The 24,964-nt window shown below is 35.9% G+C and overlaps 1 protein-coding gene across 3 annotated transcripts in view; it reads right to left on the bottom strand.

Annotated features, from left to right (window-relative positions):
• PRR16 (proline rich 16) overlaps nt 1–24,964 on the bottom strand; it is a 133,499-nt gene that overhangs the window by 65,550 nt on the left and 42,985 nt on the right. The window contains exon 1 of one of the 3 annotated variants that reach the window (XM_081943549.1): nt 15,861–15,954. The exons of the other annotated variants lie outside the window; for them this stretch is intronic. The gene's annotated coding sequence lies outside the window, so the exon portion shown is untranslated. Of the gene's footprint in view, nt 1–15,860; nt 15,955–24,964 lie in introns of those variants that run through there. 3 annotated transcript variants of the gene reach the window in all.

The following is a 24,964-nucleotide window of genomic DNA, read 5'->3' as shown; positions in this document are numbered from 1 at the left end:
AGACATCAGCTTAAGTGTGCTTTGTTATTCATGCTCCAGAAAAGCTGCCACCAGCTGTTATTATTATTGCATTTCAGTGATGGAGGGGATACAAAATAAAAAAGATACAGTAGTACACATTGAATTTTGAATCCATGTATAAAAACAAATGGTATCCACCATGTATTTGTTAATTTTAGCATTATGAAATCAACTTACAAGTTGAACTTGCAGTAAACTAATCGTAAATGTTTATTTGCTCTGATGTTATTGACCAGACACTAGAGATCTGTAAACAGTGTTCTGAAGGCAGCCTGAAGAAAGAAAGAAAGAAAGAAAGAAAGAAAGAAAGAAAGAAAGAAAGAAAGAAGGAAGGAAGGAAGGAAGGAAGGAAGGAAGGAAGGGAGAAAGAAAGAAAGAAAGAAAGAAAGAAAGAAAGAAAGAAAGAAAGAAAGAAAGAAAGAAAGAAAGAAAAAACTCCCCCCCCCCAATATTTTATCCTCATTTATTATTGTTACCATTTTCACCATCCTAGGACTTTTCTCCCTTTCTGTTCAACACAATATTTTGAATTATATATCATACCTATATAATGTGATTGGGAATGAAGTTATTGTTGGGCTAAATGTTTTATTCTTCAAAATGGATTATCTTGACCCCTTTCAGTGTGATTTCAGACCAGGTAATGGGACAGAAATAACATTGATTGCACTTGAGATGATATCTGGAGAGAGTGGGATGGAGGTAATGGATTCATCCTTTCTCTCCTTGACCTTTCAGTGGGTTTTGATCCCTAGTGATGTAGGTTGTATGGATCTGGATGGAGGACAATATTAACCTTATTATGATCTGCAAGCTGCCCAAAGTCACCCTATCAGAGTGATAGGCAGCACGTAAATTTAATAAATAAATACATGTTTTAATAGCTGCATAACTGCTATATACTTTTTAAAACCCTCTTATATTCATCCTTGAAAATTAATTAGACTGAACGTTGCTTCTATGGCAGCTTTTCCCAACATGTATAAACTTCTGTTCCAATATATTTCCCCCAATTATTGACAGCCTTAATACATAACTGTTTTAATATTAAACACTTAAGCTGACATACTGCTTACTGCACTGTGAGAATCAAATGGAAAGTATCTTTCACACAGTCACTGATCACAGCTGCTGTGAATATTTCTGTGTTGTCTTTCCCTTTTTTTTCATCTTCAAAGTACCCCTAGTCATTCATTTTCCTAAACATATGACACACAGCACCTGTGCATTTTTATGGAATAGACAGCATAACATCAATGAAACAGAGTGCAATATAAAACATTCAAATTATGTTCTTTCTTTAGCTTGATCTAGCTCTTTTTAACACAAGGGGGAAAACAATCCAATGCCTTCCTATGTTACTGTTTTAGGTACTAGTAATGCATCACTTATTTCAAGCCAGGAGTCAACAGCTGCAATGTGTGAATTTAGAAAAAATGTTCTCCAAATGCCAAAGAAAACCTGTAAAATGCCAAACCACTTTCAAATAAATAGGATTTGCTTGCAGACAGTTCATTATATAAAGTATCTTACAATGACACATGATGGCTGGTCTATCACAGTGAAATTAATTTAAGATAGTTCATAGAAATATAGCTTTCTATTCCCTTTATCTCTCCCTTTATAACTATTTGCAAATCAAAGGTTAGATAGATGGATAAGAAGATGGGATAAGGAGAAAAATCTTTCTCCTGCTGCTAGCTGAATTTTAATAGCAAAGCACCCCAAATTCATGTCCCTGAAACTATACAGACTCCATCATTCTCCCCAAGTTTACATTATAGCTGGTGGATACTACAGGAGACAGACTTCAGATTTGTCCATGCAGCGGGAATAGGAAGATTTAAGTGCTGGTTTAAGACAATATTTGTATGTTAACTGTACTTGCTTTGACTATTCTATGTTTTGATGATGTTCTAGTGTATGTTATTACTAATGGCATTTGTTAGTCTTTAAATAAATCAGACCATTTCTGATTCTTCATATCTAAAGTAAAAATATTTCCTTTTATTTTTGTTATGGAAGCAGATTTCTTCTTTTTTATGAGACTAAACTCTAAGATTACACTTATAGGGCAGCTTTGCAATAGCTTATTAGCAAATATTGGACTGCAACATAGAATGATGTACAATATAAGAAGCTTGAGAGAAAATAACCACATCACTTTTAGGTGCTACAAAAAGAGAAAATCAAAAAGTTGTACATACGCAAAAGATTTCAGAACAGCCCTTCTCTTACATACAAACACATTACACACCAAAATATTTTAATTAAATACTTTTTTTACAGAGTAAAAACAATATTTATTTTAAGTTAAAGATAAGAGAAATAGAAAAAAAGTTATAAAAAATAGGAAGAAAGAAAGAATAATAAAGAAGTGTATTCCACTCTTCTTAACAGCAGTTATATACTTTACCTCTCTCTCTAAGGTTACATCAAAGTTTCCTTGTTTCCATAGTCTATCCTTTCTAATAATCAAATACATAAATCATCAGCTTTTTTTGGCAAAAAGTCTAGAACGGATTAGAAGAATTTATAAAAATAAAAACTGGGATCTCATTGGTAGAAATCCTCAAGTCAAAGGAACCACAGTAATATTAGGGAAGTCTTTAAAATAAGAGACTGGAAGTAGTCCATTGGGACAGACATATAATTTAGGCATTCCTTAAGAAATAATAGGGAGTTATATGGGAGCCCCCAGGAATTGCTACTACTACCAGATCTTTATACAATTTAGATAATTGGGAACCCTTCTGTTATCTTCTGTTAACAAGAATTTATGAAGTTTGGGGATAATGTGAAAGGGCTTTGTATTGTAAGATACTGTATGATATGTATTAAAATGTATAACAGTAGGAAGTGAAAAACAACAAGGCTTTCAATGGTGTCAAAGAAAAAGAGTCTGGGGTCTCCAGGTGTAATTATCTCTGGGAAAATCCCTGAGAAGTCAATAAGATAAAAGACATCTTAACCACAGAAGAAATAGAGATGGAGAAAGTGTCTCAGAAATGACCCTCCATAGTTTTTGGAAAGTAAGCAAAAGGGAAGAGATGTGCTTTTTTATTTGAAAGATGCAGTTACTGTAATGTTACAATAAAGACAGTGCTATTAATTCGTTTCTGGTTTGGATTATGCCAAAGGGCAGAGACCAGCAGCATAACAATTACATCTGAAAGCAAGTAGATGCCAGTTCAGAGTCCCATTATATGACCTCTGAGTAATCATGGAAGATGGACATGGTCTTAGATACATATTTAAGAGCAAATGTTATTCCTAACTTCAGAAAAGGGAGAAAGTAGAAGCAGGACATTACAGACCTTATAATGTAGACTGAGCAAAATGTGAGAAGCAATTATTAAGCAGCCAGTTTGGCAGAATTATTAAAAGAATGTATTACTTGGCAGATGGCAGCAATCTAATTATTTTATATTCCTTAAACATGTGCATAAATCTAAATGTTTTGTCTTCTTTAAAGATGTGTAAATTGTATGCATCCATACTTGGCAATTTAATGCCAAACTTTTATTTCTGACAGAAATCAGAATAGAATTTTTAAAGTATATCCTAATGCTGGTTATGATCAGGAGTGGGCCATACCAATTCAGCTTAAGCAGTAAAAAATACATACTGGCATGTATTGCTAGATCTTTAATGATGGATTTTATGAGAAATGTGATTTAGATATATAATCCACCTCAGTGTCTATTGCTATGTCCCAATAGCAAAACTGTTCCCAGTGTTCCCATTAAGTTATTTCCACCTTACTACTACACTATGCATGAGGCAGGTTTAAGCCATTCTCAGCTATTAGTACTGGTATTTTCCCTTTACTATGACCCTATCTTGTATGGAACAAACATGCAATATACCGTATTTTTCGGAGTATAAGATGCACCTTTTTCGCCCCTAAAAGAGGGTGAAAATTTGGGTGCGCCTTATATACTGAATGTAGTCCCCCCGCTTTTGGCCTTGCCTCCCAGCAACTTACCTCCTTGCAGCAAATGGGAAAATGGGGCTTGTGGAAGCCGGAATGGGCTATGGCAGTGGTGGGCAACCTTTTTTTTCAACTGAGCCAAATCTCCCCCAAACCACGATTGAAATTTACTTTGAGAGCCACATTTTTAAAACCGAAAATACATAGGATGGTACACTGTTTTTAGTTTCAATAAGTTTTTATTGAGAATATTCTGCATGCAAGTATCCACATAGGTCGGGAGGATACAAATAACACAACTAATAAAACAAAAACTTTAGAACGATATTATTTATCGATAACGTTAAATTCCGTAAAATTTGCCTTACAATGTAGAGAAAATTACATCCTGACATTGACTGACAAAGTCACAACCACTAATGTGAACATTGGCCTTGCATTTCCTTGGATAGTTTGAGTAAGTCAGGTTTGTATGTTGTTGTTTTTAATTTCATCTCTCTCTCCCACTTTCTTTCTTTTTTTCTTTTTCTTTCTCTCTCTCTCTGGCTCTTTGTCTCTCTCTCCCTCCCTCCCCCATCTCTGTCACTCTGTGTGTGTGTGTGTCTGTCTGTCTCTCACTCACTCTGTGTGTGTGTGTGTCTGTCTCTGTCTCTCCCTCTGTCTCTCTCCCTTCCCTTCCTCTCTCTCTGTCACTCTGTGTATGTGGGTGTGTCTGTCTCTCACTCATTCACTTAATCACTCACTCTGTGTGTGTCTCTCTGTCTGTCTATCTTTCTCTCCCTCCCTCCCACTCTCTGTCTCTGTGTGTGTGTGTGTCTGTCAGTCTCTCTCTGATTCCCTCCCTCACTCCCTCTCTCTGTTCCTCTCTCTGTCTGTCTTTCTCACTCACACACACACACACACACACACTGTGGTCACCTTGTTGAGTGTTCCAATCACATTTGAAACACTCAACAACTGGCCTGCATTTATGGTATTTTGCAGCATTCTGCAGTCATAGGACCAAAATTGGTTGTCACTCGCCCCGGCTTTTGCAGAAGCTTCCCTCCGAAGCCCGAGAGGAGGGAGGGGAGCGGGCACCCGGCACACAGAAGAGCCGCATTAAAGGGTGTAAAGAGCCGCATGTGGCTCCCGAGCCGCGGGTTGCCCACCACTGGGCTATGGCAATCCCAGCAGCCTGAAACAGCTGATGATCAAGAGACCCCTGCTGAAATTGAAAGTGAAACTTGCTGCTTGCTGCAGGAGGCAAATTGCTGGGAGACAGAGGCAGATTTTTTTTCTTGTGCTACTCAGGCTGTTTGCTGCTTGCTGCAAGGAGATAAGTCAATAACTATAAATACCTGTAGAATGTTCAAATTATTAGACTTATTTTTTAAAGACAGCTTTATTATTGTTCTAGACAACTTAACATTATGAAGAAGCTTTTTAAAATAAATGTTTGATCTGAAGAAGCTATTGTATCTTCTTTTAAATAGCAGAGAATAACTATACTTCCAAAAATCCACATCAATTTTAACATCTGTACAAGTATATTCTGAAATGTAACATCACAAACAGTCTATATATCTTCTGTACTGTTTGCTGTTTTTGCAAGGAGGCAAATTGCTGGGAGGCAGAGGCAGATTTTTCCCCCTTGTTTTCCTCCCCAAAAGCTAGGTGCATCTTATACTTCAGAGCATTTTATACTCCAAAAAATACAGTAATGGGTTTTCCTTTCCCACCATTAATATTGAAGGTGAAGTTAGGTAGCCAGCTATAGAAACAGTACCAAGAGACATTCACATGATGTTTCACCCCATGCAACTGCTGGTAGTCCTTGACTTACAATCATTCATTTAGTGACTGTTCAAGGTTACAATGGCACTAAAAAGTGACTTATGACTGATTCTTATACTTACAACTGTTGCAGCATTCCCATGACCAGCTGATCAAAATCCGGGCACTTGGCATCTGGCATATATTTATGACAGTTCCACCATCCCAGGGATATGTGGTCATCTTCTGAAACTTTCCCAGCTGGCTTCCGACAAGCAAAGTCAATGGGAGAAACCAGATTTGCTAACCAATCATATGATTCATTTAACATCTGCAGTGATTCACATAATAAATATGACAAAAAAGATCATAAAATGGTGTGCAACTCACTTAAAAATTGTCTTTCTTAACAATAGAAATTTTGAAGTCAATTGTGGTCATAAATTGTATACTATCTTTGGTCTCTGTGTAGCAACTTCTGTTTTTTATGTGTTAAAATAGAATGCTTATAAATTACTTCTTGTAGGATATTGTTTAAGTCTGAAATAGTGCAACAGGTTGAAATACCATAGCACTGAAATGTTAGTCAGATCATATTCCCAATTTAGTCCCTAAACATATAACAGAAGAATTTACAGATTGGCAATTAGGAACTACTCTATATAGAAAAATAAGTACAGAAGGACAGAAATATTAAATAAAACTCCAAAAACTGCCATCAACTTCTATTTGTTTATTATTTTTTTCTCTTAAACTTTATACAATTTGGGTTGTAACAGAATGAGGTCTAGGAGGAGAGGCAGACACAACAGCTGAGAGACCCCCCTCAAGTATTGGTATAAGACCCATGTACCTGCCGAAGTGCTGAGATTGGTACTGTAGATATTTTTTGCTGCTGGATGATGATATACTGAACTGATAGAGTAGCTTATTTTCAGGAAACAGTATCACTTACTTTACTTATCATGCTCTGTCTACACCTAATCAGAATGTAAGCATTTGCTCTTTGCAAATCAGAGTAATTAATTCATTTTCAACAGCTTAACATATTTATGCTGTTACAATACATACAGAAAATGTGCCAAGAAAATTCTACTGACCTTACTCCCTAAGCTTGAACACAATGATGATGCTTTAATTACTTAATTATTTCCTGTCTTTGTTCAGAGTAAGGATTTACAATGCTATCTAGCATGATAACTGTTAAATTTTAATTACAAGGGTCTGAGGAAAATAATTCTAAATACTGCATCTTACTGTCAGAGACTTCTCTGACACAGGAATTTTCATAATGAGATCCAACATTTGTAAATAGTTGCCACACAGTAGCCTGGGAACTGACACTGGTAAAATAAGCAAACTTATAATGTACTAGAAATTCAGTTTATTATTTAGAATGTTTATTGGGTACTTTTGAGTGTTAACCAATGAATCCCAAATTGAACAAAGATTATATTTTATGATCTATAAATCATATTGCATTCTTGGCAGTCACACAGAAAAGCTTTTCAAATAGGCCAGAAATTCATGTGCAAAAGAAGATCCTATAAGTTTATTATTGTAAATAATTACGACAGTCATACCCAACTGATATCTTCCAGAAATAGCTCCCGGCAAATTCTATAATTTTCCAGCACACAACATTTGATTATATGGGGGCTGAAACCCACTATATTAAGGGGATATTCTGGCAGACGCTATATTGTAATACCATGGTTGTATGCAGAGCTATTTATTTTGCAAAATGTATTTATATTGTATTTTAGTCTCTATATTTAATTTACTATCACAGACCAAAAAGAAAAAAGTGCTAATCAATAGATTAGGAATTAGTATATTTGAGGAAGTTAAGTAACTGACAGATATTAAATGTTGGTGAAATTCTACACAACACATTACTAACCAGATCACCAAAACTGGAACATAATTCAAAGTTTACTCTAACAGCAATCATAACTGAGCAGCACTCATAAAAACTTCAACAGATTGACTGTGCGTTAAAACAGCTTTCTATTTCACATAACTAACTAGATCACCAAAATTAGTGCATAATTCAAAGCTTGCTTCTTCTAACAGCAATCATAATTGAGCAGAATTCAACAACACTCATAAAAAAAATTCCATAGATTGATTGAGCCATTGGCTTAAGAAAAAGAAACCTTCTATTTTAGGCCTGTGAAATATGGGATGCTGTTGAACTCTCTCGTGTATCAACCTGGAACTATTTTTGATCAAAACTTTATTTTGATTGTTACCAGGATAACAGAACAAGCCAGTTTGATCTAGTGGTTAAGGCAATGGGTTAGAAAGCAACTGTAAGGTCAAGTCCCACCTTCACTATGAAAGCTAGCTGGGTAATCTTTGGCCAGTCCTCTCTTTCAGCCAATCCACTTCACAGGGTTACTGTTGTGGGGAAAATTGGAGGAGGCAGCTATGTTGGAGATATTCCTCGCCTTCAACTATTCATAAAAATAATAAAGGATATAAATAAACAAAGATATAAATAAATGACAGATAAACAAGTAAAAAAAAGATACACAGCAGAAAACAAGAGACCAAAGTGATTCCTTAAATGTAAAGGGTGTATAATATGATAAAATATTGACAACAGTAAAGCCCTAATTCTAAAACTAATACTTAAGAATCTAAAATACTTGTAATATAATATCATTATCACCAAAACGCTGAAACTACAGCTAATACATATCCCATCAGAGAGAAACATGAAATCTCTTATTATGAATATGCAGCAGCAATGTCCTTTGTCATCAATCAATCAGTGTTTTTATTATAGTCAATGGATGATGGAAATCAAATGGTATTACAATATAGAAGAAGCAATCAGTCCATGTCTAGTTCTGTAGGCAGAATAACAAAATTTGGCACACTCTGAAGGGTGAAGCTATTATCATATTTACTCAGCACATGGTCTCTTCATGCCCCCCGGCAAGAAGTCAAGCCAATGCCTATTATATTCCAGACATTATAAGAAAGGGAAATATGAAGAGCATGCTTCTCGATTTTCTTCCAATCCCTTAAAAGCACTTCTGCCTTGGGATATGACTTAAAAGAAAAAGCAAGAGGGCATTCATGGAGCCACTGACAACATTACAAACCACTGACCATTGCTACTCCATAGGAAAAATTCAGAAGTGTGGCGGGGAGATCATGTGAGGTTTTTTCCCCACAATTCCCAATTGTGGATAGTCCCAGTTCCAGACTATTTTCAGAATTGATTCTTCATTATATATTTCCTCTCAGCCTGCCAAATGCAGTTCTATTCTGTTTAATTTTACCTTGCTGACAGCAAGCAGCTGTACAAGAAACTTTAGCAATTTTACATTATTATTTTTTTAGAAAGAACAAAATTTATGCTTGAAAGCTGTATGTGGATTTAATATTTCCTATTTTTTTCTTTTGTTTATTTTGCTTAAATAATGTTATGATGCACAAATATAATGGTCCCTGTGTTTTTAATTGTTTGTATCCCACATTTATTATGTTTGTAAATAACTCAAGATGGCAAACTTATCCAACAGATCTCCCTCCTACTATTTAACCACAATAAGAACCATGTGAGGTGGGTTGGGCTGAGAAGAGTGACTGGGCCAAGATCAATCACCCGGCTTTAATGACTAAGGTGGGACTAGAACTCATTGTCTCTTGCTTTCTAGCCTGGTGCCTTAACCACTAGATCAAACTGCAAATTAAACCCATTTTGTTATTACCTCAAAATCACAATTCCATTCCAAGGTATACCTACTTATCTAAGAAAACTATAGCAAGTCACAATGGCTACTGTTTTGCAGTACATCGTAGTTCCATTGTTAGGACTGAAATAAAACTCAAAACATAATTTCAATTAAATTGAAGCTAACCATTACCTTAATGTATGGATAATATATTTATGAGGCTGGTGATATCATTCAGAAGCATATGCATATCTCTTCTTTTGATCTCTCTCTCACACACAGATTTGTCACATAACATTTTAAAATTGCATGACATTGCTAATAACAGAAGCAGGTGTTACCTTATTCAACTAAAAAGTTAGAAAAGCATATTCATAAATATATCTTCAAAATTATTTATTTTGAATTCATTTAAATTAATTATTTAGATGCTATTTAGAAACCTACTTTCCAATACATACAATACAGATGGAACAAGTTATGAATTTGTTTCTGTAATTCAAATTTTAATTCTGTGGTTATTAAGCTTGGGTCATTAAGTTATTAAGTTGCACCCAATTTTATGACCTTTTTTTGCCACAGTTGTTAAGCAAATCACTACAGTTAAGTGGTGTGGTTTAACAAATCTGGCTATTCCCATTTTGCTTTATCAGACATCAACAGAGAAGATTGTAAATGGTGATCTCATGATCCTGGGACTCTGCAACAGTTGTAAATACATGCCAATTGCTTGGATGTTGATGACATGACCATGTACAACAGTCAAAAGTGCAAGAACCACCCATCAGTCATTTTTTTCAGTGGTGTTGTAACTTCAATGATCACTAAATGAATAGTTGTATGTAGAGGACTACCTGTACTTACTTATTGTTCTCTGATTTTGGAGTAGAAGATACAACCCTCAACTACTTCATTCCCTAAACCTTAATCCACTGATTTTTTTTAAAGGCCTGGGAGTATCCATTGATATCAGCTAAGGCAGTGATGGCTAACCTTTTCCGCACCAAGTGCCCAAAGCGAGCATGCGCTTGAACCCACAAAATCCAATGCGCGCGTGCACACATGCCCTGCACACACCCTGCCTTTCACACATGTACGTGCCCTCTGCACACTCCCCACCCCCTGCACATGCACAGAAGAGACCCAAATACCAGCTGGCCAGTGGGAGGCACGTGTGCATGCGCGGCAGAATTGAACTGCGGTGACGGTTTGCATGCCCACAGAGAGGGCACTACATGCCACCTCTGGCACATGTGCCATAGGTTCTCCATCATGGAGCTAAGGTAACATGGTAAGCAGTTATTTGCAATGAACAGTTCAGTGTGAATATCTACAAGATAAAAATGCCACAGAATATGCAAATATCCATAGGAAGATGACATCATTTGAATGACCAGCTTCCTATGAAAATTTGCAAATCTTGACTAACATCAGTGTAAAAGAGGGCTTACCAGGAAATTCCCCATATACGTATTCCCAATATCAGAACACCTGAACAAAACTTAGAGTCCATAAGAGGTGAACATCAAAATTTTTGTCTTAAACATCTGCATTTTCACTTTCTCCGCCCTGTAATTTCACTTGACATTTAGACTGAAGTTCAGAACATGCATTTTACATTTTTAGCATCCAATGCTTTGAAAAATGGCTTCCTTCCTTTTTGTTATTTTATGTTTTGTTCTATAATGGTTTGTATATCAGAATGAATGCAAGTTGACATTCCAAAATGTGGTAAAAGTCACATAAGCATATTTCCTCTCATCCAAAACAAAATTGATGCACTTAACCTACTCCAGCATACTTCAAATTCTCTGCCAGCTTTCTGTTTTTACTGTTTTAAATTCTGGCATTCAGTCATAACAGAAATCTGTCACCTTTGTTTTAGATTTCTGTCTCACATGGCTATCAATAGAATGTATATCTATTACAATTTTAGACTGACAGTAACCTTCTATTACTCTTTCTTTTTTTCTCCCCTTCACACAAACAGAAACAAACAGACACACAGGCTCAGACATTCTATAGCAAGGGTGTCAAACTCGCGGCATCACATGACATATCAGGACTTTTTTCTCCTTTGCTAAACTGGATGTGGGCAAGACAAGGGTGTGATGCATCTGGCCAAGGGGCCATGAGGTTAACAACCCTGTTCTATTTATTCTATCAGGCTAATCTTATGATTTTCAAAGCTAGGCAAGTGTGAGCAACGACAGTTTAATTATTACCCTTTAAAAGAAAATTTGATCAAACAGAATGTAAGAGAAATTTCCTGGCAGGTGCAAAATGAAGAACATCAAAGTTTTAACCATCCTAGTCTGATGAATTACGAATAGAAGTTTGAATAGTTTGAATATAGTTCATTATTAAACTATAATTTCTCAATAAAATTTAAGAAAGTTTATTTAAAAGATTTCATCTTACATTAAAAGGTTTATTGGGAAAAAATTAAATGAAAACACAGATTTTGAAAGAAGAAAGCAAGTAAAGAAAAGTAATAAATAAGTGAAAATGTGCAAAGAAAAAAATGAGAAGAGAAAGAAAGACGAGGAAGATAATTCCTTTTTTTCCATACCTTTTCTAATCATCAAACCCATACATCACAAGTTCATTATTATTATTTTTTCAGCAAAAAGTCTACAAGGGGTTTCCAATCACTAATAAATGTAGTAATTGTCTTTTTTCTAATCAAACAAGTCAATTTTGTCATCTCTGCTACTGCTGTCATCTTCATCAGACATTCCTCTGTTGAGGGTAGTTCAGAGTCTTTTGGGGGTAGTATTGCATATAATAGTATTGCAGCTTATCTTACAACTCTTTTCTGTCTATCCATTAGTTTCAATAAAAAAGTTAACTTTTGAATTTAATTAAGGCCACGGCAAATCGAGAAAGTGGTGACATCCTTCTGTAACAACTAGATACACATATGAAAGGGTGGAGCTTGTGCCACAATGTCTCAACTCTGCTTTTGTGATGGAAGCCTTCTATTTCCTGATCTACTCAGCCTATAGGATTTCTCATATAAATCAACAAGTTCTATATCTGAGATTTTAATTGAAAGGCTTCTTTTTGGCAAAATTCAGTGTTTTGCATTACAAATTTTAGAGAAATAATTGATCATCCTATAATTAGCTGAGCTTCCTGATGCTGATGGATTTCAACATCCACTAATAGGAATGTCGCTTTCACACCCTTGCTTTATTTCAGGTTTCCACAATTGGAATCTGGCCATCCAAACTTTCTCCTAGAAATTACATAAAATGCATATAATCTGGAAATGTGGTCATCTGCTTATTTTATTTCCTTTTCCTACTAATAGGGACATAATATTTTCACGAAGCAATATAACAGATAAGACATTTTAATAACCCATCTATTCTGTTCAGTCATTAGGGAAGTCTATAATGACTACAGCCGTGTATTCCTTGTTCTTTCGAGTTACTTGTTACAAGTGACATAAGTAAATGCACTTATTGTATTGTAACTTTCCATAAAATCAATTTAAATACAATCAACTTCTTCACAGATTTTTCCAAACATTTTTCATTATAAAATTGTCAATATTCTTGTCTTGTTTTAGTTTCAGAGAACACTGCTGGAGCAGTGCTAAATTAGTAGCAAACGTATAAATTCAAGCTGTAGAAGTAAAGACATTGCTGTTCCCATAGTTTAGTTGGGTGTTGGGCACAGCACTGTATAATAAATGATTTCTCTAGCACTACAAGGGTTATTTATTGTCAACCATCTTTACTCACCCAGCCAAGTATAAGTTCTGAAAAATTAAAATTCAACAATGTGTGATATTGATCAAAACAATTGTCTTCAACTCAAACTCCACAACCATCCTCAACTCAGCCCAAGAAGAATAGAGGCTTCTGATAGATGGTAGTGCAGATACTTGACAATATTGCTCTTATTCATACTACTCATCATGTTGGTATATCCAAAATGCAATACTACTAATCTGGAAGAGTGTACTACATTGAAGTAATCTTACATGGTTCATAGCCACTATGGTTGATAGCTGTCCAACCTGACTCTTTCAGAAGCATGGCCATAAATATAGTACAGAATCCTATCCATTCTCACTGAAAGCAGATATGGAGCCTTCAGTATCCTCAACAGCTGATCAATCATGCCATCCTCAAAATACCAGCCTGATCAACTAGCTGGTACCTCAGCAGTTTATCTGAAGGATTCTGTTCTTGGAGGTCAAATGTCTTATTGGTTATAAAACTTATTCTTGAATCTTTTTATTCAAAAAGTATATTTTTTATTAAAGAGTTGTTCTTCAACAGAATTTGTTCAGGTTTTAGCAAACCTTTCCTGTAACTTCATGGTTCCTCTCCCCTCCTTTAGTCAAGTAAAGTTAGAATGAAGAACTAGGATTTCTAGAAAGTAATGACATTTTCTGAGTTATTGAAGGCCATAGTACGGCAGTGCCATCTGACAAACTACAGTAAAGAAGATTAAGATATTAGCCAGGAAGGAAAGACCCAACCTTGCTTGTCACCTGGGACATTCCTCACGAGACAATGTTAGTATTTCTTGAAAATGTCTTTTCTAAGGTATTGCTTGCTACATGTCAAATGCATTATTAAATGTTTATATAATAACTACATATTTATTAAATTTATTCATAGTTATTTATTAAATTTATATGGTGTCCATCTTGTTTTTAAATTACTCTGGGCAGATATTTAAATGCCCTAAAAACTTCTAAAAATGTCATATACATTTGGGATCTCAGACATCACTGTTAAATTTCACATATATTCCATTAAAATATTTGCTTATTCTGCAAAATAAGCTTGAGGTGCCAAATTTTGTGCAAAGGGTTTCTCCCCCCCCCCTCCTTACCAGGTTGCAGTTTGCCAGAAAGAGATTGCTTTATTCTTTTCAGTTATCTTGAATTAAAAACATCTAATGTTTATTCAGAGATACTAACTGCAGATCAATCTCTAAAGGCAATTAAGCAGAAACATTGGGAATAATGATAGATACTGTAACTCCAAAATCACAAACTCATGGGACATTTAATTATCTGGGGGAAAGGAAAGAAGGTATAATAAACTGCTGTCTGGGAAAAGACAAGACTAATGACCAAAAGGGCTGGAATAGACATATAGGAGAGATTTTTGGCTTTAGGCTGTCACATTTTACAATGCAAATCCTTAAATTTACAAGACAACTCTAATGGCAAACAAGTTGAAGGTTTGGAATGAATCTTTATACATAGGACGAAGAAAACTGTAAAAATAGCAATTATTATTTTTTTAAATGTAGAGATGCACATGCATTTAAAAAACACACCCTATTTCCTTAATTAAATTCATTCATTTAATAAAATTCTATTGGAGTTTTACTATTATGGTGGTATAGAAAGCACCATAAAAATACAGAAGCTATAGAAGTTCATATCTCGGTGACCCAATTCATTTAACAAGCTGTTTTTAAGCCCACAAGGATTTTTTAAAAAGGGATGGAAAGGCTCATCTCAGACAGAGTAAGAATTGGATTTCAGTTTTTATTATATCGGCTCTTGCCTTTTTCATCCAAGCTGCTCAAAGCACATCATCCATCTGAGGCAGAATTTACTGGGTCCAGTTCACAGCCTAAGATTGTAGTTTGAAGGGAGGAGGAAAAAGTATTACTTCCATAACCTTTAACACTGGAGAGAAAAAACATTTTTGTTTGTTCTTTCTTCTTAAATTTCGGTATTTTGCAAATATCATCCTCAAACAAACATTGTAATTGTTTTAACAAGAAAACAAAGCTAATGAACAGCTAGACAACAAATATAGAACACAATAAATAAATAGCATATAATGATATGATATTTTACATATCGTTTTATGATTAGGAGATTGAGCTTCAAATGTAGGCTTTGTATTGTTTTTTGCCTTTCCATGTATTTCTCAGACCTCAGTTCCTAATATTTTAGAATATTTGGATAATATTTTAGAATATTATCCAAATATTGTATTAGAAATATTTTAGAATATTTAAATTAATTTAAATAATCCAAGGAGGAAGGAAAGATATCAATTTCTTAATTCTTCCTTTACTTTTTGAGGTTTTTATTTACTACTTTCAGCAGACTATTTAACAGGCATATTTAAACAAGCTTTTGAGGGAAATGTTCAACAGGTATTCATAAATGCTGAAAAGGAATCCTTTTCTCCAAGTTCAATTAAAAGCAATTAGCACAAGAGCAATTGCCAAGAATTGGCAATTATCGTGCTCTCCATCATGCAGTCACACTGACATTTTATCTTATTAACAGACCAGAGCTTACAGCATAGATTAAAAGATCATGACTGTGGCAGGCAGCATTTATTACATGTAAAGTCATATGAAATTTTGAAGTCATGCCATGATAATCAAAGGTACTATTTTTTATGACAGCAGCTGTGTAAAAATCCAAGCACTTTTAACTATGCATCTGCCTAACGACTCACCTTTAGCGGATATTTATATCCGCAACAAGCTGTTTTTCTTCTGCTGGACCTGTCGGGGAGAGGCAGTCACTCAAATACTCCAGTCAGATGCCATACAGGGCTTCATATGTTACCATCAGCACCTTTAATTAAATCCAGAAGCAAAATGGTAACAAATGAGCTGACAGATCAGAAGTGTAACATGCACATTAAGGCCCAGATACAACTGTCCTTCTAAATACTTCCGAAGGGTAACTCTATATAGAACGCAGTACATTAATCCACACAGAGAATGAATGGCTCAGCATAGAACCTATGATCCAGGAATTGGAACAACTGGTGCACAACTGGAAGCTGTGCCCTCCTAGCCATGAATGCCACCTGCTCTTTGAGCAGGAGTGTTAGGTACTGGTGCGATTAAGCACTAGCAATGAACCCCAGGTCGAGGTTATAACAGAGCAACCCTGTAAAGTATACGCAGCGTGCGATAAATAAAGCAACCACACTTGAATAATGGATAGTAAAGTAACAAAATAAACTTTACTTTTTGAAGAATATAGCAAAATCCATAAACACAGCCAAAAAGTCATACACAGAAAAAACAGTCCAATACTACCAAGATAACTTGGATACAAGTAGCAAATAACTTACACACAGTAAGTAGTAGCAACAGTAGTAACAGTTAGACAGCAGTTATCATACATCAATCAAGAGAGAGAGAGAGAGAGAGCAACAACATCAGCTGCAATTTAAATGCTGTAATCTACTAATTAGCAGAGTTCCTCTCTTAAAGATACATAACATGCCTGGTGCAATATATTGTCTACCCAACTTGTTGGTTACACCCTAACAAGGAGTTGTAAGTCCAGAAGGATCCCCAGATTGCATACCAGTTCTCTCTTGGAAAGTTCAATCCCATCCAGAGCCAAAGATAGTAAATTCACAGATCCAGGTGGCCCAAAAATCCAAAGCCATTCAGTCTTGCCAGGGTTCAGATTAACCCTATAATTTCCCATTCACATCCCTACATTTTCCAAACTCCGAGAGAGGACATTGGCAGTAATACTTCCCCTGATGAGAAGATATGTAGATGATATGAGTGATACCTCACTCCCTGATCAAGTATGACCTCACCCAAGAGATTCATATAGATATTAAATAAAGCAGGGAAACCCTATAGCACCTACAATTTAGGGCCACGGGGGGAGGGGACTTTTTGCCACTCTCAATACCAACTGAAACTGGCCTCGGAGGAAAGAAGAGAACCAGCTTAGTGACCACTCCCAACCTACACAGCCAGACCAGAAGGATGTTAGGGTTGATGGTATCAAAGGTTGCTGGAGATCAAGCAACCTAGTCCCATTCTTCTCTTACCAGAAGACTTTGTCAAATTTGTTAAGAAACACACATCTTCCTTAGTTGTTTTTCATTTGTTAAGCATAAAGTTTAAAGTTAATGATAAATGCTTACCCTTCAAATGAAAATGTATATTTATGCTAATTTTTTCTAATATGCCTCAGTAGAGCTATGAAGAATAAAAACCGGTAAAGAAGAATAGGGGTATAGGGAATATATAAAAACAAAATATTATTGTTCACTAGATTTACATTCCAATTTCAAAAGCGCAGGATAGTAGAAATAGCATTTTCTCCTCCAGATTACTTCAAAACAACCTATGAAGTTGGCAAGCCTACAGAGAAAGTCACCCACTCAAAGTCATCGAATCAGCATCCATAATTGAGGGTGACCACAACCTCATTCATTTTATACCAGACTAGGCTTCATCATAGAAATGGCTGATAATGGTTTCTCTTGATAAGGTCTGTATGAAAAAACAGCAGAACCCAATTTATGAGTTGATGAGTGTGAAAAAGCAGATATAGCTGATATAGCAGAGGTGCAATAATTACTAGAAAATTTGCAGAAGTCTATACAGGTAGTTCTCGACTTACGACCACAATTGAAATTTATGTCGCTAAGTGAAACATTTGCTAAATGAGTGTTGCCCTATTTTAAGATGTTTCTTGCCACTTTTAAGTGAATCATTGCAGTTAATAATAATAATAATAATTTGAATTTATTAGCCGCTCCCTTTCCAGACAGGACTCGGGGCGGCGTACAATGGAGCATATAGAACATAAAACATGAGTACAAACACATAAACATACATATATACAAAGACACACATGCACGGAGGAGGTAACAAATTACAACATTTAGACAGTTAAAAATCACCATTAAAATACCCCAATTGTAAGAAACCCAATGTACAATTAAAATTTAAAATTTAAAAAGACAGTCAGGAGGAGTAAGAAAAATTACAGTTGAGCCAGGCCAGATAATTGAAAGAGGTGGGTCTTCAGCTGTACACGGAAGGAGCGGAGATCGGAAGTAATCCTGATGTCACGGGGGAGGTCATTCCACAGGGCTGGGCCCATCACAGAGAAGGCTCTGCTCCTGGGTGTCGCCCCCCGACACTGTTTGGCGGACGGCACCCGGAGAAGTCCCTCTCTGTGTGAGCGAATTGGTCGTAGGGATGTGTGGGGCAGGATGCGATCCTGCATGTAACTAGGTCCTGTGCCATGAAGCGCTTTAAAGATCATAATCAAAACCTTGAAACGCACTCGGTAGACCACAGGAAGCCAGTGCAGCTCGCGCAGGAGAGGTGTTACAGGGGAGTATCTAGTCCTCCCCATAATCACCCGCGCGGCCGCGTTCTGGACCAACTGTAGTCTCCGAGTGCATCTCAAGGGAAGCCCCATGTAGAGAGCATTGCAGTAGTCCAGGCGAGACGTCACTAGCGCATGGGTGACTGTGCATAGGGCATCCCGGTCCAATAAGGGACGCAATTGGCGCATCAGGCGAACCTGATGGAACGCCCCCCTTGCCACGGCTGTTACATGGTCATCCATGGACAGCCGGGCATCTAGGAGGACGCCCAAATTGCACACCTGTTCCATGGGGGCTAGTTGCACGCCCCCGATGGCCAGAGATGGAAGCAACTGGTTGAACCGGGAGGCCGGAAGCCACAGCCACTCCGTCTTGGAAGGGTTGAGTTTTAGTCGGTTGCCATCCATCCAGACCCGTACGGCCTCCAAACACCGGGACATCATTTCGACGGCCTCATTGGGGTGGTTCGGGGTGGAAATGTATAGCTGAGTATCATCAGCATACAGATGATATCCCACCCCAAAACCACGGATGATCTCGCCCAGCGGTTTCATGTATGTGTTGAACAGGAGAGGCGAGAGCACCGATCCCTGTGGCACTCCACATGTGAGTGACCTCCGGGTCGATCTCTGCTCCCCTGCCAACACACAGTTGTTAAGTTAGTAGTACCATTATTAAATGAATCTGGCTTTCCCATTGACTTTGCTTGTCAGAAAATTGCAAAAGGTAATCATGTGACCTTGGGACATTGCAACCATCATAAATATGAACCAGTTGCCAAGCATCTGAATTTTCATCATGTTGCCATGATGAAAGAGGCTGTAGTGGTTGTAAGTAGGAAAAAAAGGTCATAAGTCATTTTTTTCAGTGCTGTTGTAACTTTGAACAGTCACTAAATGAACTGTTGTAAGTGGAGGACTATCTGTATTGTCATTAATGTATTAATAAGGGGGGGGGAGTATTGTATCCTATTATTACACTAAATGATTAATGTCTTCCTAAAACTACAAGTTAACTTAGAAAAACTTATTTATATTATGTATCCTCCTGTTTCCTGTCTATCTTTGGCTACACATATTAGAATATATGCAATTCAAAAATACTAATATTATTTATTCTAAGAGAATCACTTTTCAATTTCTTCCCACTAGAAACAGCACAGAAACATTTCTAATTGGGAGTTACTTATTACAAACCATAATCAGCTGGATCCAAACCAACATTGCAATAAAATCAATGGGAGAAATTATGTATTGCTTGTCCATTTATCTGAATAAAAACTATATCAAACTAATATAGTCTGTACCCTATGAAAAGTTTGTAATGAACCTTACCAAAACTGTCATCTCACCATTGCATTATGAAAATCTTGGCTATAGTTTTAGCAAAATAAAAAATGATATCACATTGCTGAATTACACCGCTGGATGCTAATGTTGCCTGCAAACTATTCATAGTGGTTGTAATGAATCACAAGCAGTCTTCAGGCAGCACTCATTATTTTGTGTCACAATCAATGGGTCACTCCAGCAGCTTCATGAGAAAACCCCATGGAGTGGACAAACGATGTGAACTATATGAAGCAGACAAGAAAGACTTGAAAAGGCCAGCTGCCATTAGGAGGCCACATGAATCTATCAAGACCCATTGCAATCAAGCAGCAAAAGAGGAAAAAGGAAACCTAATAGGTGGCTTTATACATTTAAATAAATAAATTCCCATAGACAAAGTCTTGTTATTTGCAGTTCAGTTATTGAAGTTTTACCCTGGAAAAGCTCCCCTGCACATAATGATTACCTGTATGAATTTTTGTTCACATACATATGCAATCACTTTCAATATTCTACAGGTAATCCTTGCTTAACTACAGTATTTGGAGGTGGCAATGCCATCACCAAGTGAAGTGGTTGTGACCACACTAATTGTAACAGGTTTATTTGCCATTGTTAGGCAGATCCTGCATGGTAGCAATATCACGTGATCACCATTTGTAATATCCTGCTAGATTTCCCCATTGATTTGGCTTGTTGGAAGCCAGCAATGAATGTCATAAAGAGAATATGATCACAAACACTGCAACCACTGTAGTTGCAAACCACTGCCTGAATCCTAAGCACATGTCTGGGTAACACTCTGACAGCCGCAACTATGAGAAATGGTGTATGTCCCCTTGTTCGGTTCCATTGTAACAGTCCCTTAATGAGTAATTGAGGGTAACCTATGCAAAGCATGCTGTATTTTTTCATTCTTTCCCATAGCATAATTCCAACATTTCTTTGCACTGCATTAAAAGCAGTTTCTTCTTATTTCATTTTGTCTACTTTCAATTTTGGTTGGTCAAGAGATAATTTATCTTACATTTCTTCATTCAAGACTCATATTTTATCTTCCTGCCACTTCTTAACTCTCACTTCTTTTCTTTTTCTTCCATACCCATTTTATCCCAACATTGCCATTCAGAACTTCTCTTCTCCATGAATTCTACACATCTACACAAATGAATCACATTTTTAGGTTTAAATCCAGTCACTTATTATGCATATATACGACTGGACATCTGCTTGAATTGTGTATTCAAAACAAACAGATCTATTTCAAAGCAATATTCAACAAGCAGTCACAGTTCTGATTTGTTCTTAGGTCTCTTAATAACCCAATCACTTTTTCAATACACTCCTGTCTTATCCCTACATAAGTACTGTGTCTTAGGAAAATAGTTTTTTCACCCTAGATAGCATTCATTTAGAAAGTTGAACGATTTTTCCAAAATTCATCTGTGGTTCATTATCATCATTCAATAGAATATGCAACTATCACCAACTTGAAGATTCCTATTTGTATATGCATCTATATGAAGTGTGTGTGTGTGTGTGTGTGTGTGTGTGTGTATATACACATTATATTGTATAATATACTACTCTTGTATGGGCTTTGGAGATGCACATGTGGATTGACTGCAACTGACACAAATATTTCAAAAACGGACAAAAATGCAAAAAATAAATTATTCTTTCATGAAACATTATGATTGTGCAGCAAGCAAAACGTACTAAAACAAACTTAATTTTGCCACTCAGTATTATATCAGGATTAAATGCACTTTTAAAGGCTAATGCACATCAGACAAAAACGGATTGAGTAAAATTCTCTTTCTCAACAAGAAATATATATTAAACTATGCATAAAAGGACTCCTTATGATCTTTATGTGTTTATATTTCTGCATGTTTCAAATGTTTATAAAACTGCAGTTTGTATATGTCATGTCATATAAATCTAGCTAGCCATAGAAATCCCAAAAAAGTTCATAATGTGTATTTCAACTAAATACAGGAAATATTTGCTTTTCAGCTGCTAAAAGATATACTATATATCTAGCAAAGCAGAGACAATAACATAATATATCAAAGGCTTATTAAGCAGTAGCTACATTTAGCTACAACAGTATTGGCTAGACAAGTTTTGGGGATCATACATATCAGACTAGAATTACAATGATCAGAGCCTAACATGCATTCTAGTGAACAACTAGTGAAATTACAATTTATAAACCTGCTTGAAGGATATATTAAAATACTAGTAAAGCTTTCTTAAAGCATTCAGAATTCAGACAAATACACTTGTCATGAAAGCTTTCCTTCAAAATATTTTTGGAACCACTTGAAATATATGATATGGCAAAGCCATGCCCAATATACTTTGAATTTGTTCATTTCACCTTGTTCCATTTCAACTGGAACTAAAAGTAACTCACCAAATAATTAGAAAGATAAATGAATACTAAGAACAGCGTTCCTGTATTCTACTTAAAATATTTGTGAAAATCATGTAAGCATACATAACAAGAACTTCAGAATTACATATTCTGCTTATATTATTTATTAATAATACAACATATATAATGCCCAACATTATACAATTTATGATAAATGGATTGAAATTAAAGCCAGCTCTGGTATGTTGCCAGAATTCCTTAAGTATTCTGATTCCAGACCATTTTGAGCTTTTAAATTCATTGTTAAGTTTATGAGCAAACTAGTAGCACATGAAACTACAGGAAGATCCATTTTGCATAATCTAGGAATAATGTACATGGTTATCATCACAGTTACATTTTAAACCAAGTAAGTGATATTGTGTTCAAGTCCTGTATAAATCAAATGATGTAACTTGGAAATTAAAAAAAAATGGAATTACCAAATGCAAGCTTGCTTTCTCCAGAAAAGTGACAACGAAGTAAATTTAGGGTGCAATTAGGACTCCTGTCTCAATTGTATATTTCAAGGTATGTGTCCTCAATCAGAAATGTGAAGAGCAGAAGCATCAACAGTCTAAATATGAGGGGAAATTGAAGCTACCAAAACGAAAAAAAAATTAAAACAACTAGTAGATTTAGGCAATGTTACACACAAATCAAAGATACTATGGATATGACAATAAATATTCCAAATTAGATTCTTTTCAGTGCTTAAAAGAAACTATGAAGAAGTAAAAATGTGTTCTATTATTAAATAAGAGCAAACCATTTACAACATTAAAGAAAGTAAATACATTATGAGATCCTATTATTAGCACTGAATAAATCATATAACTTAGAATCAAAAGAAATAGATTACTATTTTATGTATTATTATTATTCCACATGTATTATTTTTATAAATAATTCATAATAGTTCTTCCTCTTCCTATTTTCCTCACAATAACAAACCTGAGGGTTGGGCTATGTTGAGAAAGAGTGACTGGCCCAAAATCACCCAGCTTTCTTTCATGTCTAAGGATTCAAAATCTCCAGATATCTTGACTGGTGCCTTACCTACCTAGACCAAACTGGCTCTGTTAAGAATATATCTTAAGGATCTTAAGGACACTATCTTAAGGATATAACACTAAATCCTATTTCCTTAGAACAGAGGAGGTCACTGAATTGAGATATCTACCCATCATAAATATACAATCCCATAAACAACTTGAAGGTTAATAAATTCACTAGGATCTGATTCTCTTGTTCTTTGTATATAATATTTAAAGACAAACATAAATTCTTTGTTTATGTAAATTATATATTGCTAATCTTAAAGAATGAGTTTATCTGCTGGACAGCCAACAGCTCAGGTTTGAGACCCAAGCTCCATGCAATAGGGCAAGCTTTCGTTCCTTGACCAAGGTCCTGCCCACCTAGCAGTTTGAAAGCATGCAAATGTGAATAGATTAATAGGTACCACTATCTTGGGAAGGTTAACAGCATTCCATGCGCTGTTTGGTATATAGCCATGCTGGCCACATGACCATGGAAATGGACTTTGGGCAATACTGGTTCCGTTAGCCAAGAAACGGAGGTAAGCACCCTGTCCTAGAGTCAGACACGTCTGAAAGGGAGACTATTATGCTTTTTTAATCTTAAAGATGTCAAAGAGTTGATATATGGCAGAATTAAAAAATTATGCCCATGCTAAAACCAAACAGATATCCAACAGAGACACCTAATTAAAGAACAATCTCATTACTAAATTAAGATTTAAATTAATCATTGAGACCCAATGATTAATAAAATAATGTATTAACTTAGACCGGAATGGCTAATCAGATATTTTAGAAAAGTGTTAAATTTTATTAAATACAACCAAAAAATACAGGTCATCTCTGTTTTTCCTCCCAATGTATAATACAAACCCTTTATTCAATTAGAATAGTCTTTCCTAAGAAAAAAAAGTTAAATAAATATAATTTAGGTCATACATTTTGCATTTATCTTTAAACTATAATAGTGTAAATGCTAAAAATGTTGAGTCAGAAACATTCCACATCAATATAGGAACAAGACAGGGATATCCTTTGCAAGACAGGGATACCCTTTGTCACCTGTACAAATTATCTACAGAGCAGGAAGCTACATTGATAGGGATGGTCCACCATTGGCCATGGGGAAAATGGCAGAGGTAGGAGACAGGGAAGGGACAGGGTGGCAGGCAGTGGTGGGATTCAATTTTTTTACCACCAGTTCTGTGGGCATGGCATGGTGGGCATAGTGTGGCTTGGTGGGCATGGCAGGGGAAGGATACTGTAAAATATCCATTCCTTCCTTACTCCAAGGGAAGGTTACCACAAAATTCCCATTTCCTCCCATCTCAGCTGGGACTTGGGAGGCAGAGAATAGATGGGGGCAGGACCAGTCAGAGGTGGCATTTACCGGTTCTCCGAACTACTTAAAATTTCCACTACTGGTTTTACCCAGCAAAATAATTGTTATTTTTTAGCAAGTTTTTAACCAGATATAGGTTCTAAGATTCATAAAGAAATTAAGAAGCAACGCAACATAAAAATCTTATTTTCAGTAAGTCAGTAAGATACCTAGGAATTAGTATTCCAACATTCATATTTGGTATGCTAAATTAGTCCCAGATTTGCTTGACAGAGAAAAGGGTAGCATATAAATTTTATAAAACAAATAAATAAATA

This window comes from Natrix helvetica (assembly GCF_964273705.1).
Source record: "Natrix helvetica genome assembly, chromosome: 2".
Taxonomy (NCBI): domain Eukaryota; kingdom Metazoa; phylum Chordata; class Lepidosauria; order Squamata; family Natricidae; genus Natrix; species Natrix helvetica.
This window is presented reverse-complemented; position numbering and strand designations above follow the sequence as displayed.